Source organism: Meles meles, chromosome 2 (assembly GCF_922984935.1).
Source record: "Meles meles chromosome 2, mMelMel3.1 paternal haplotype, whole genome shotgun sequence".
Lineage (NCBI taxonomy): Eukaryota > Metazoa > Chordata > Mammalia > Carnivora > Mustelidae > Meles > Meles meles.
In genome coordinates, this window is record NC_060067.1 from 172,744,293 (window position 1) to 172,755,592 (window position 11,300).

The following is an 11,300-nucleotide window of genomic DNA, read 5'->3' on the forward strand; positions in this document are numbered from 1 at the left end:
CCCTAAAGGTTAGTTACAATATGAAATCTGAAACCATATCAATGACCTTTTTGTACTCTGTTACATGAAAATTTATTGGTCTGTCTTGAACACTGAATGGCTCTTTTACTCATATATGATTTTGTGACATCACATGTCAGTCACTTGGACATGGGTTTCACTGAGTTATGCAGATATTACAAATAGTGACACATTTCATTATAAGGTATCAGAAGATCACATTCTTTAGGATCAATACTGATCTCATTAGAAAAGTCTTAAAGTATTAAAGTTGACAAGTTCGTGGTGGTAATTACAATGTTTTCAAAATTTTGAATTTCACTTGAAAGGTTGAGTTTTGCCATTGGCAACAAATATTGTGAGTTTTCCCTAGAGTGAGACTCCCATCATTCATTTTTGAGAAAATGTCTCTCAAATATTTAAGTCTGCATAACCAAAGTTTATCTGTTAGTATTTGTTTCAAATAAAAATGATATTCTGTGAAAAAGTAGTTAGGTCAGCTCACAACCCAAACAATTACACAAGGGCTTCTTCTCAAGACAATTTTCATACTTCCCTATGCAACTGAAGTGTTTCAGGCATATTTCTCATTTTATCATGTAGAATATTAAAAAGATGTTTATCAAGGGCTGAGATTTAATAAAACTAATACCTTTTACTGCTTTAAGGACTTTCTTAAATTATCATGGCATTTTAAAAAATACAAGTATGTGATAGTGTATAATACACAGTGGAGAAAAAAATGTCTAAGTATTATAACAAAAATAGTCTTGACCTTGCAGAACGCGTGAGTGGGTTTTGGGCATCCTCAGGAGGTTGTGGACCAGTGTGGAATGCTTCCGCTCTTCGCTACATATGTGGGAGCATAATTGCTGGGTCATACAAGTATTCGTGTCTTCACGTTTACTAGACACCATCAACTTATTCTTTAAGTGATCATAACAGTTTCCACTCTTACCAAGGGTGTAAAGGATTCTCATTTCTCTGCATTCTCGCCACACTTGATGACTAGATTTTTATATCTTGGTCAGTTTGTTGGATAGACACCCATACCTCACTGTGGTTTTAACTTGCATTGCCCTGAGGGAGCACCTGTTCTTATCTTTATTGGCTATTCATGCTCCTTCTTCCATCAAGTATTTAAGTATTTTGTCTCGGTGATTTGCTTGTTTTTTCATCTGTTCACACTCTTTGCATGATACGGATTCATCTCTTTCTTTTTCTAGAACTCTTTCCCTTTCATTTTCTCTCCTTTTCTTTTATCCTGAGTTCTGTCACTCTTCACTATAGAAATTATTCATTTTTAGGAGGCTTGGAGGTCCCCCCTCCCCAGGTTCTTTATATGTCTTGCAAAGACTGTGGTCACTGGTACTGTTAGATAGTCAACCTTCTTTTCTTCTGCACTGTGACTGCTGCACGGCAGTGGGCTCTGGTGTCCATGACTGACAGCTTTCCCCAGGAGGAAACAGGGGAACTCTGCACCTAGGACATCACCCACCAGGTTTTGGTTTCCTTTAAGTCCTGTGCTCACTGTACAGGCTATATTAGTCGTCATGGATGAGAGACATGGAGAGAGAAAGGGAGAGGAAGGAGAGCTTTGGATGAAGTGGAGAAAGGAGGAAGAGATTTTGAGTGAGGAAGGGGCAGGGGAGGTGGCCGGAGGAACTGACCTCCAGCTATGGCAGCTCCTTGGAAATGGGAGGTCATCCTATAGGATTGGGGGATTTCCAGCCTCAATGAGGATTCCTGTGCCTGCCCCACAGTTTGAAAGATGCAGACTTCTGATCTCCAAGTCCCCTGCAATGGTGCACAATGTGGATCCCAGCACTTACCACGACTTGGGGGTGGGGGGCGCTGCTGGTGGCCCTTGTTCAGTTTCTGGGCACCTCATGGTGCTGAGCTCTCTGAAGTGAGGTTAACAGTTCATCCTGGAATGATGAGGACTTAAAATCAGATAGAAAGAAAATAAAGAAATAGATATTTCTAAAATGAAAGCACTCAAAAAGATATCGAGATCCCTATGTTTACTGCAGCATTATTTACAATGAGCCAAGATAGGGAAGCAGTCTAAGTGTCCGTGCATAGATGGATGGATAAACAAGCTGTGATATATACAATGCAAAATTACTCAGCCATAAAAACATGAAATCTTGCCATTTGGAACAACATAGATGGATCTACAGGGTATGATACTAACTGAAATAAGTCAGTCAGAGAAAGACAAACACCATATGATTTTACTCAGATGCGGAGTTTAAGAAACAAAACAAACACACAAAGAAAAATGAGACAGACAAGAAAACCAGACTCTGAACTGTAGAGCACGAACTGTGGTTGTCAGAGAGGCAGTGGGTGGGGGGGATGGGTGAGACAGGTGAAGGAGATGAGAGCACACTTATGATGATGAGCACTGAGTAATGTGAATCAGTTGTTGAATCATTATATTGTAACACTTGAAACTAATGTAACATTGTATGTTAATTATACTTGCATTGAAGAGAAAATGGATACTTCTTACACTCAAGTTTGGGGACTGGTATTTATGACTGCTAGAATCTTAGGTCTGATTTTATTTCTTATGAACAAATAATGCCAGCTTTATAATGCTGAGAACACATGCTTCCCTTCTGGCTCTGAGTAATAGTTCCCAGCTTTTTATGTTGACAAATAGTAACAGGCTCATGCCCAAATTAATCAGTGAATTTGTAGATATGAGTGGGGTTTGGGAATCTGTCTTTTTTATTTATTATTTTTATTTGAGAGAGAGACAGCCAGAGAGCGACCACAAGCAGGGGGAATGGGAGAGGGAGTAGCAGGCTTCCCACTGAGCCAGAAGCCCGATGTGGGGCTTGATCCCAGGACCCTCTGATCATGACCTGAGCTGAAGGCAGACGCTTAATGACTGAGCTACCCAGGCACCTGGGAATCTTTTAACCAAGCTTCCAAATGACTTTGGTTCAGGGACCTGAGTTTTGTTTGCTAGGTGTTTCCTGAGTGGTTGGTGAGGGATATGGTTTCGTTTGGTCCTGTCTCAGTAACTATGGTGTAAGACTGTCACCACTATTAAAGAAAATGTTTGCCAAATTCCCACCATGAAGTAACTGGCAATTAATCTGCTGCAATGATTACTAACGGAGGTGATGCTTGGGTTTAGTTTGAAAGGTTGAGTAGAAGTTGGCTGAAGAATGGGGAAAAGGGGGTTCAGACAGAGAAAGAGCAGCAGACTCACAAGAGAGCATGACATGTCCATGTGGCTGGAAGGTAGCGCCGTTAGGAGGGTACTTTGAAGGGAGGCTGCTGGAGAGGTGGGCAAGGACCATCGTGTCTTCGCATGCCGAGGGTTTTGAGAATGGAAACGGGATGCTTGGCCAATGGATTGGAAGGAGAAAGCCTGGAACCGTGGAGACCTGGGAAGGGCTATTCTAATAATTCAGCATCACCCACCCCACAGTGTTGTGCAGCATGAGATCAACTGTCCCTCTCCCTTGTAGTGTGGGATCTGTGCATTAGCTGCTGTCTTCCCTTTAAGACATGTCTGGTGGGTCATCTTTGTAATGCTAGTAATCAGTTATAATTGCACTGATGGTTTCTGGTGGAAAGGAAAGCAGCCATGCATTATAAAGCCAAAAGAATGGTCAAAACTCTCGCCATGGTCTATGGAGCCCAAGGCCATATAAAGGACGTTTGGAACAAGCATGTTACTCTCTGTGCCTCCCTTGGCAGGTTGTTTCCTGAGTGACATAGGGTGCTACCTTTATCTTTGGCTTGGTGGCTGTGTCCCAAGTCGAGGATGCGTAATTCATCCTGGGATCACCCGCCTGAGAAAGAGAGGCACAGAGGGTGAAAACTGATAGACGAAGTCGGCTTCCTGAACCTGCTGCTCTTCTCTCCAGAATGTTCCTTTAGATCTTGCACCTTGAGCCCCCTTCGGCCACCGGGCTTCCAGGCTCTGATTTTTATCTCTTCTATTTACTGCTATCCCCCAGCATCTAGAACAGTGCCTGACACAACTCAGCCACTCCGAGATGGCTTTTGGAGGAATGAGTAGACTCCAAGGAAGGAGGTGCCGGCTGCTGCGGGCTTATCTTCCAGCTCACCTCGTTCTCGCCCGTCCCCTCCTGCAGGTCAGCCTCACTTGCTGCCGGCTCTTTCCTGCGGCTTGGAAAGGAGCTCAAGTCTCTCAGGTAAAAATAGAAACACTCTCCAGGGGCCCTCTAGCTAATATTCTGTCTGCCTTGTCTCATTTTCCATTCGCTCCTCAAACGTCTCCCATTGCCCTCTGTATCCCCCACTCCACTGGAAGGACCCTCCACAAGGTCACGAGTGGTGCCTGCCGAGTCACTGTTTGCTTTTCAGTCCATACCTGAGCTTTCTTGTAAGGGCCACTTCCCCAAACTCCCCTCCCCCGGGGAGGAAATATTGTGTCACTGAGTTTTCTCAGGTCGTGGTGCCTTATTCTACTCCTGACCTGGGTTCTTCCTGTTCAGGCTGCCTCCTCATCTTTGGGGCATCTCAGGGTTCCGTCCCCAGCCCTTTCTCTTCCAGCTCCTGTGCTCCCTGGGGGGGCTGACATGCTGAGAGTGCACCAGTGCTCCCTTTCTACCTGACTGATCACCACTCCCTGGACCGCTGCCCTGGCTGCCTTACAGGAGACCCTGAGGGGGGACAGGGACAACCCTAGGGTCTCATCTTGAGGGGGTTTCCTCCCTGAGACTGCCCTGTGGGCCAACGAGTAGATCCTTCGGGACCCAGTATTTATGAGAGCAAATTTAATATGGGACATCGGGAGTGCTTGGGCGACTCCGTCGATTAAGCATTTGTCTTCAGCTCAGGTCATGATCCCTGGGGTCCTGGATCGAGCCCAACATCGGGCTCCCTGCTCAATGGGGTGTCTGCTTCTCCCTCTGCCTCGGCCTACCACTTCTCCTGCTTGTGCTCTCTCTCTGTGTCAAATAAATAAAAATAAAATCTCTACAATGGTACATTGGTGAAAGGGCACTAGAAGGCGGAAGAATCAGACCGAAGCAGCCACCATCCCTGAGCCAGGTGAGCCAGGAAGAGGGGGCTGAGAGAAACTAGAGGCTCTGCGGGGTGCTCCCCGGAGCTGACCTTGAGGCCATGCACAGAGAGCACACAGTGGCAGGGGATGGACCCTGGAGAGGTGGGAGAAACCGCAGGCTGCGACTCAGGGCTCTGAGGACACTGACCGGAGGTGCTGCTCCTTCTGAAGGAATGCATCAGGCTGGCTCTAGGAGAGCGAGAACATCAGTACCTACTTCTGCTGTCAGGGTTAGGAACCTCACTGGCTGCGCCCAGTGGGAAGTGAGTCCCCGGGGCTTGTCCTTCTGCCTCCTTGTCGCTGGATACTAACAAGGAGCAATGCAGGCTGCAGAATTGAGGCTGATTGGGACCCGAATTGATCGTTAGTAGGTCATCATTCACCTCCAAACCTGCTCTGTCTCCCTCTGCTTCATATCACAAGTAACGCCCTACCTGTTCACGCTCCAAGCCATCCTCCTGGATGCTGTCTTTTCTCATAGACCGTGGCTTCCTAAGTTGTATTTTAAAGTTTTCTTTCCTTTTTGTCCTATTGTCTTTTTCATTCATGTCAACTCTTGTCATCATCAAACCAGGAAACAACTGCCATGGCTTCCTTCCTGGTCTTTTTGATACCCTTCTTGATTCCTCCATGTCATCCACGCCTTAGCCAAAGGGATCTTTCTGGAAGGGAATCTGATCATAAGGCCTCACCATTGCACCCTCGTCCATGGCTCTTCTTTGTGGCATGAGAAGGTATGAGCGCCCAGGAAGAGCATTCTGAGTTTCTCATCACGCCTGGCCTCTGGTGCCCTCCTTAGTCTGCCTTATACCTTATCCATCACCCATGCAGAACTACAGGTGGCCCCAAGGAGCTGTTCTCTCCCTCCACCATCAAGGTCCCTCTGAAATCCCTACTAGCCATCCCGTGTCCTAACTGTCTGCATACTCCTTCTCATATTCTTTTTTTTTTAATATTTTATTTATTTGACAGAGAGAAATCACAACTAGGCAGAGAGGCAGGCAGAGAGAGAGGAGGAAGCAGGCTCCCCGCGGAGCAGAGAGCCCGATGTGGGGCTTGATCCCAGGACCCTGAGATCATGACCTGAGCCGAAGGCAGAGGCTTTAACCCACTGAGCCACCCAGGTGCCCCTCACGTTCTTTTTTAAAAAAAAGATTTTTATTTATTTATTTGACAGAGATCACAAGTAAGCAGAGAGGCAGGTGGGAGGTGGGGGTGCGGGCAGAGGGAGCAGGTTCCCTGCTGAGCAGAGAGCCCAATGCGGGGCTCCATCCCAGGACCCCGAGATCATGACCTGGGTGGAAGGCAGAGCTTCACAACCAGTGGCCACTGCTCTTTCTGAGGAGTCTTCCTAGATCTCCGCAGGGGAAGTTAATCATTTATTCCTTTGTGCCTTTACCATGGCTTGTCTCTGTATTATTTACCACACTGGATTGCACATATTAAGATTTTATTTATTTATTCGACAGAAAGATAGAGAGAGAACAAGTAGGCAGAGGGGCAGGCAGAAAGAGGGAGAAGCAGGCTCTCCACTGAGCAGGGAGCCCGATGTGGGGCTCGATTCCAGGACCTTGGGGTAATGACCTGAGCCGAAGGCAGTCGCTTAACCGAGCCACCCAGGTGTCCCTGGATTGCATATTTGCATTTGTAAATCTGTCTTCCAGTGTGAATTAAGATTAGGTTCAGCAGCAAGTGGCAGGAAACCCCAGACAGCAAGGCATAAGGAGTGTAGGTGTTCATTTCCAAGTCACATGTCAGCAGGTAAGAAATCCCAGGCTGGCTGGATGGCCAGATGCTTCTACCTGGTTGATCCATGTTGCTTACCGTACAGTTTCCATTCCTGGTCCAAATGGCTGGTTATTTCAGCTCAGCCCACTGGGTTCACATTCCAGCCAGCGGGGAGCAGACAGAGGAGGGGGAAGGACACAGCTCCTCAGGCTAAGGCCACCTCCCCAGACCACCAGCTTCTGAGAAGAGGATTGTATGAGCTTCCCACTGCCAGAACAAATCACTGGATACTTAAAACCACAGAAGGTGTTCTCTTACGGTTCTGGAGGCCAGAATTCTGAAATCAAGGTGATGGCAAGTCCAGGCTCCCTCTGAAGCCTCTAAGGAAGGATCTGTTCCGTACTTTTCTCTTAGTTTCTGATGGTTGCTGACGGTCCTTGTCACTCCTTGGTGTAGAGCTCACTCTAATCTCTGCCTTCAACTTCGCAGGGGATTTCCTCTGCTGGGTGTGTCTTCACATGGTATTCTTACAAGGACACCAGTCACCGGGTTTGGGGCCCACCCAGATCCGGTACAACCTGCTCCCAAGGAATGATGTCTGTAAAGACCTTATGTCCAGGTCAGGCCACATTTTGAGGTTCTGGGTGGACGTGAATTTTGGAGAGATGCTGTTCATCCCAGTACAAGTGTCTTTATATCCTTATCTTGCAGTATCGGGCACACAGTAGGAGCTGAACACAGAATTTTCCTAACTGAATGCCAGTGATTACTGGCTTTCCAGTACATTTGGCTACAGTTCCCTTCAATTAACATTCCCTGAGTTTCCTTTCCACTGGGCTTGTTAATCATTTTGTGACATTTTCTCATGAAAAATTAGAACCAAATCAGTGTGGGATGACTTCCTGGTGATATTCACACTCATTTAAAATTCATATTTTTTTTCAAAATAAGATATGGACATAGTTTAGGAGTGAAATAATGCTTTAAAGAATTAGAAGAATTTCTGGCAACATAGAGCAATTTCCTTCCCATGCCTCCGTCCTGTTTCCCAGATACAACTCCTCTTCACTCTCCTGGCTATGTCTTGTGGTGTTTACCATGTTTCTAAGGAACTTGTGCCTATTATTAATTTCAGGCATCATAGCACCTGTTAATGCCTTATCCCTGTCCCTTGGAGCTTACTTCTTCAGTGTAGGTGGCATCCTTCTGTTTGCCAATATCTGCCTCTCTTTGCCTGAAGACTTTTCAGGGGCAAGTCTTTGCCTGTGCTCAGGGCAGGCCAGAAGTGGATATAACATGAAGTTTATTATTTTGCCGAGTTTTAAGTGCATAGTTCAGCAGCATTAAGTACATGACATTTTTTGGCAAACATTACTACTACTCATCTCCAGAATTTTTCACCATCTCAATCTGGAACTCTGCCCTGACTAATGAATAACTCCATTTTCCCTCCCCACCCCACTCTAAATAAGCTTTTGCATTAACCCTTGTCTCAGGGTCTGCTGCTGGGGAAACTCAAGCCAGGATGAATATTAACTATTGATTTTGCATCATGGTCATTCATTCTTATTTTATTCAGCCAATTAAGTATCTCCTATGTGGCCAGCTGTATTCAATAAGATTTATATGTTATATATTTATATTACATGTTAGGAAACGTAATAAAGGAAAATAAAGCAAAGACCACGAGTTCTATAGGTCGGGAAGCATTATTTTAGATATTTTGGCTAAAGAAGTGACCTTTAAGTGGAGACGTGAATAAAAAAGGGCAATGAGCCATGTCCTGTTTGAGGGGAAGGAGTTCCAGGCAGCGGGAATCGTCAAGGCAAAAGACCAGAGGTAGGTATACAGTGACTGACAATTTAGCTTTCTTACTCCTTCTACTGGCATGAATACACATTCCTTCAATCTTCTCAACATAGTTATATTGTGTTTTGGATAAACTGATAAAAGACATTAGGGTTTGAAGCCAATGGCCAAGAAAGAATTCTTGAGACAGCTTTGGTGCAAAAAAAAAAATGTTTTATTAAAGCACAGGGTTGGGGTGCCTGAGTAGCTCAGTCATTAAGCATCTGCCTTCGGCTCAGGTCATGATCCCAGGTTCCTGGGTTCCAGTCCTGCATCAGCTCCCTGCTTAGCGGGAAGCCTGTTTCTCCCTCTCCCACTCCCCCTGCTTCTGTTTCCTCTCTCGCTGTGTCTCTCTGTGTCAAATAAATAAAATCTTAAAATAAATAAATAAATGAAAGTACAGGGATAGGACTCATGGGCAGAAAGAACGGCATCGGGGTCATAAGGAGTGGCCCATTACATACTTTTAAGTTGGGAAGCAGTTAGAGATAGCGTAAGTCTCTAAGGAATGTTGGAAACAAGGTTTTCAGGACCTTGAGGGGGCTAGTTATTGTTGGGAAAAGGCTATTTATTACTGTTTAATAAAACCTTAGTCATCAGACCCCCACAGTCATGAACTTTAGTCACCAGATGTATATCAGTATGTTATATGTTTGGGGGATGATTGCCAACACGTATCTTAGAGGGGTTTAGAGAGAAAGGAAGTTTCCAAAGGAATTTTTATATGTTAAAGTAGACTTACAGGGTCCTGGGAGTTTGGCTAAGATTGCCTTTTGCCCTTAGCAAAGTATCCACATCAGATTGTCATTCTGGCCTGTTTAAAGGGCTTGTCAATGGGCTGTAGGTATTAAGGAAATGTAATAATTTTTCTTCTGCCTTTGTTTCCCACATCATAAACTAGTAGTACCTTGTTCTATTATTAGGCTCACACAAATGTTGTTCACTGCTAAGCCACATAGTGTATTATTGTTACAGTTTTGCTCTTACATAACCTTGTTTTTTCTAGAGTTAGGAGTTCTTTTCATTCGCTTTATTTAGTGTTAGTCAGGATTTGATACAGAAGCAGAAGTACCAGGGTGTGTGTGTGTGTGTGTTAGTTCTACTTTTATTCCAGGATATTTTCCTTCTGAAGCTTCTGCTTTTCTGCTCCCTTCTTTAGGTATGGGAAGTGGCTACCTTGGGATTTCTTTTCACTGCTTCTTGGGTCTCTCTCTAGCTTTCAGGATCCAGGCATCCTCTTTCTGGATGTAATCCTGACTTCCTCTTCTTTTACTTTTATGTACGTACGTATGTACGTCTGTGTTAGGGTTGTTGTTGAGAAGACACGACTGCTGATTAACCCCTGGGCTGGACCCTGACAACAGTCAGAGGCTCCCTGCCCCCCTCCCCGTCCTTGGAATACGGCTTTCTCTTGCCTTCTCCACTTCCAGAAGCTACCTGAGCACACAGCCTTGAGACAGTGATGCAGTACAGAGACCATCTGGACAGGATACGTAACTGAATCCAGTGAAGGCCTCTGTGTAAACTTGTGAGATTTGGTGAGCTGGTCCAGAGATCTACTAGCCTTTTTCCACCCAAGACAAACCTTGTAGGTTAAGTTCCCTTGGGTTATTAAAAACAGCTTCGAACCAACCTGGAGCAGCCTCCTTCTTTCTTTGGTCTCTCCCTACCCTCTGAGTACAGGGGTCAGTTTCAGATTATACCTGGGATGCTCCCAAGGAGCTTGCAAACCAACAGTATGTATGTATGCACATATGTATGCGTGTGGGGGGGGCACGTATGCATGCACATATGTGTGTATGTTTGTGTATGCTTATGTGTGTGTGCATGTTTGTGTGTGTGTTTGTATTGCTAAAACTCATCTTCTAGCAGCTTCTAGGAAATAATGCATGGGAGACAGAACTCTTATGTGCTTCTGTGTCTGAAAATGTCTTGTTTTAGCCTCAAACTTGATTAATGGTTACGTTAAATGTTTAATTCTAGATCAAAAATTGAACATCATGTTTTCCCTCAGAAATTTGAGGGGCTTCTAACATCTGGTATTGTTCTTGAGAATCCAATGCCCTTCAGATCTCCAGCTCATTATATGTAAACTTCCTTTCTCCCTCCTTTCACCTCCACTCCCCTCCTCTTTCTCTTTCTCTCTCCCTTTCTTTCAATTATCATTTTTGTCCTGAGTGTGAAATTTCATGATTGGGTTTTTTTTGCTGTTGGCATTTTTCCTTTCATTGCAATGGTTATAGATGGGCCCTGTTAATCTGCCCAGATTGGAATTTTTCTGTCTTGTTTGTTTCATGTCTTTGTTAATGTCTTCCTCTCCATTTTTCCCTGTTCTCTTTTTTATAGGACTTCTATTTAGTTAAGTGTTGGACTTCCTGAATTGCTCATAAAATTTTCTTGTGTACTCATTTGTTTGTTTCTTCTTGTCCTCCTCTTCCTTCTTTTACTTTCAAAAAGTACTTTGGAAAGTACTTTCTGAAATAGTTTCTTGATTTCATTGAATATTTTGATTTAAAACATTTTTAATTTTTGTAATTTAGTTTTGATTTTATTTTAAAAGGAGCTTTTTGTTCTCTAATTGCTCTCATTTGGGCATTACAGCATTCTATTCTCATTTTATGAGCAGAGCACTTTTTTATATCTCTCTAAAGATATTGATGGTCTT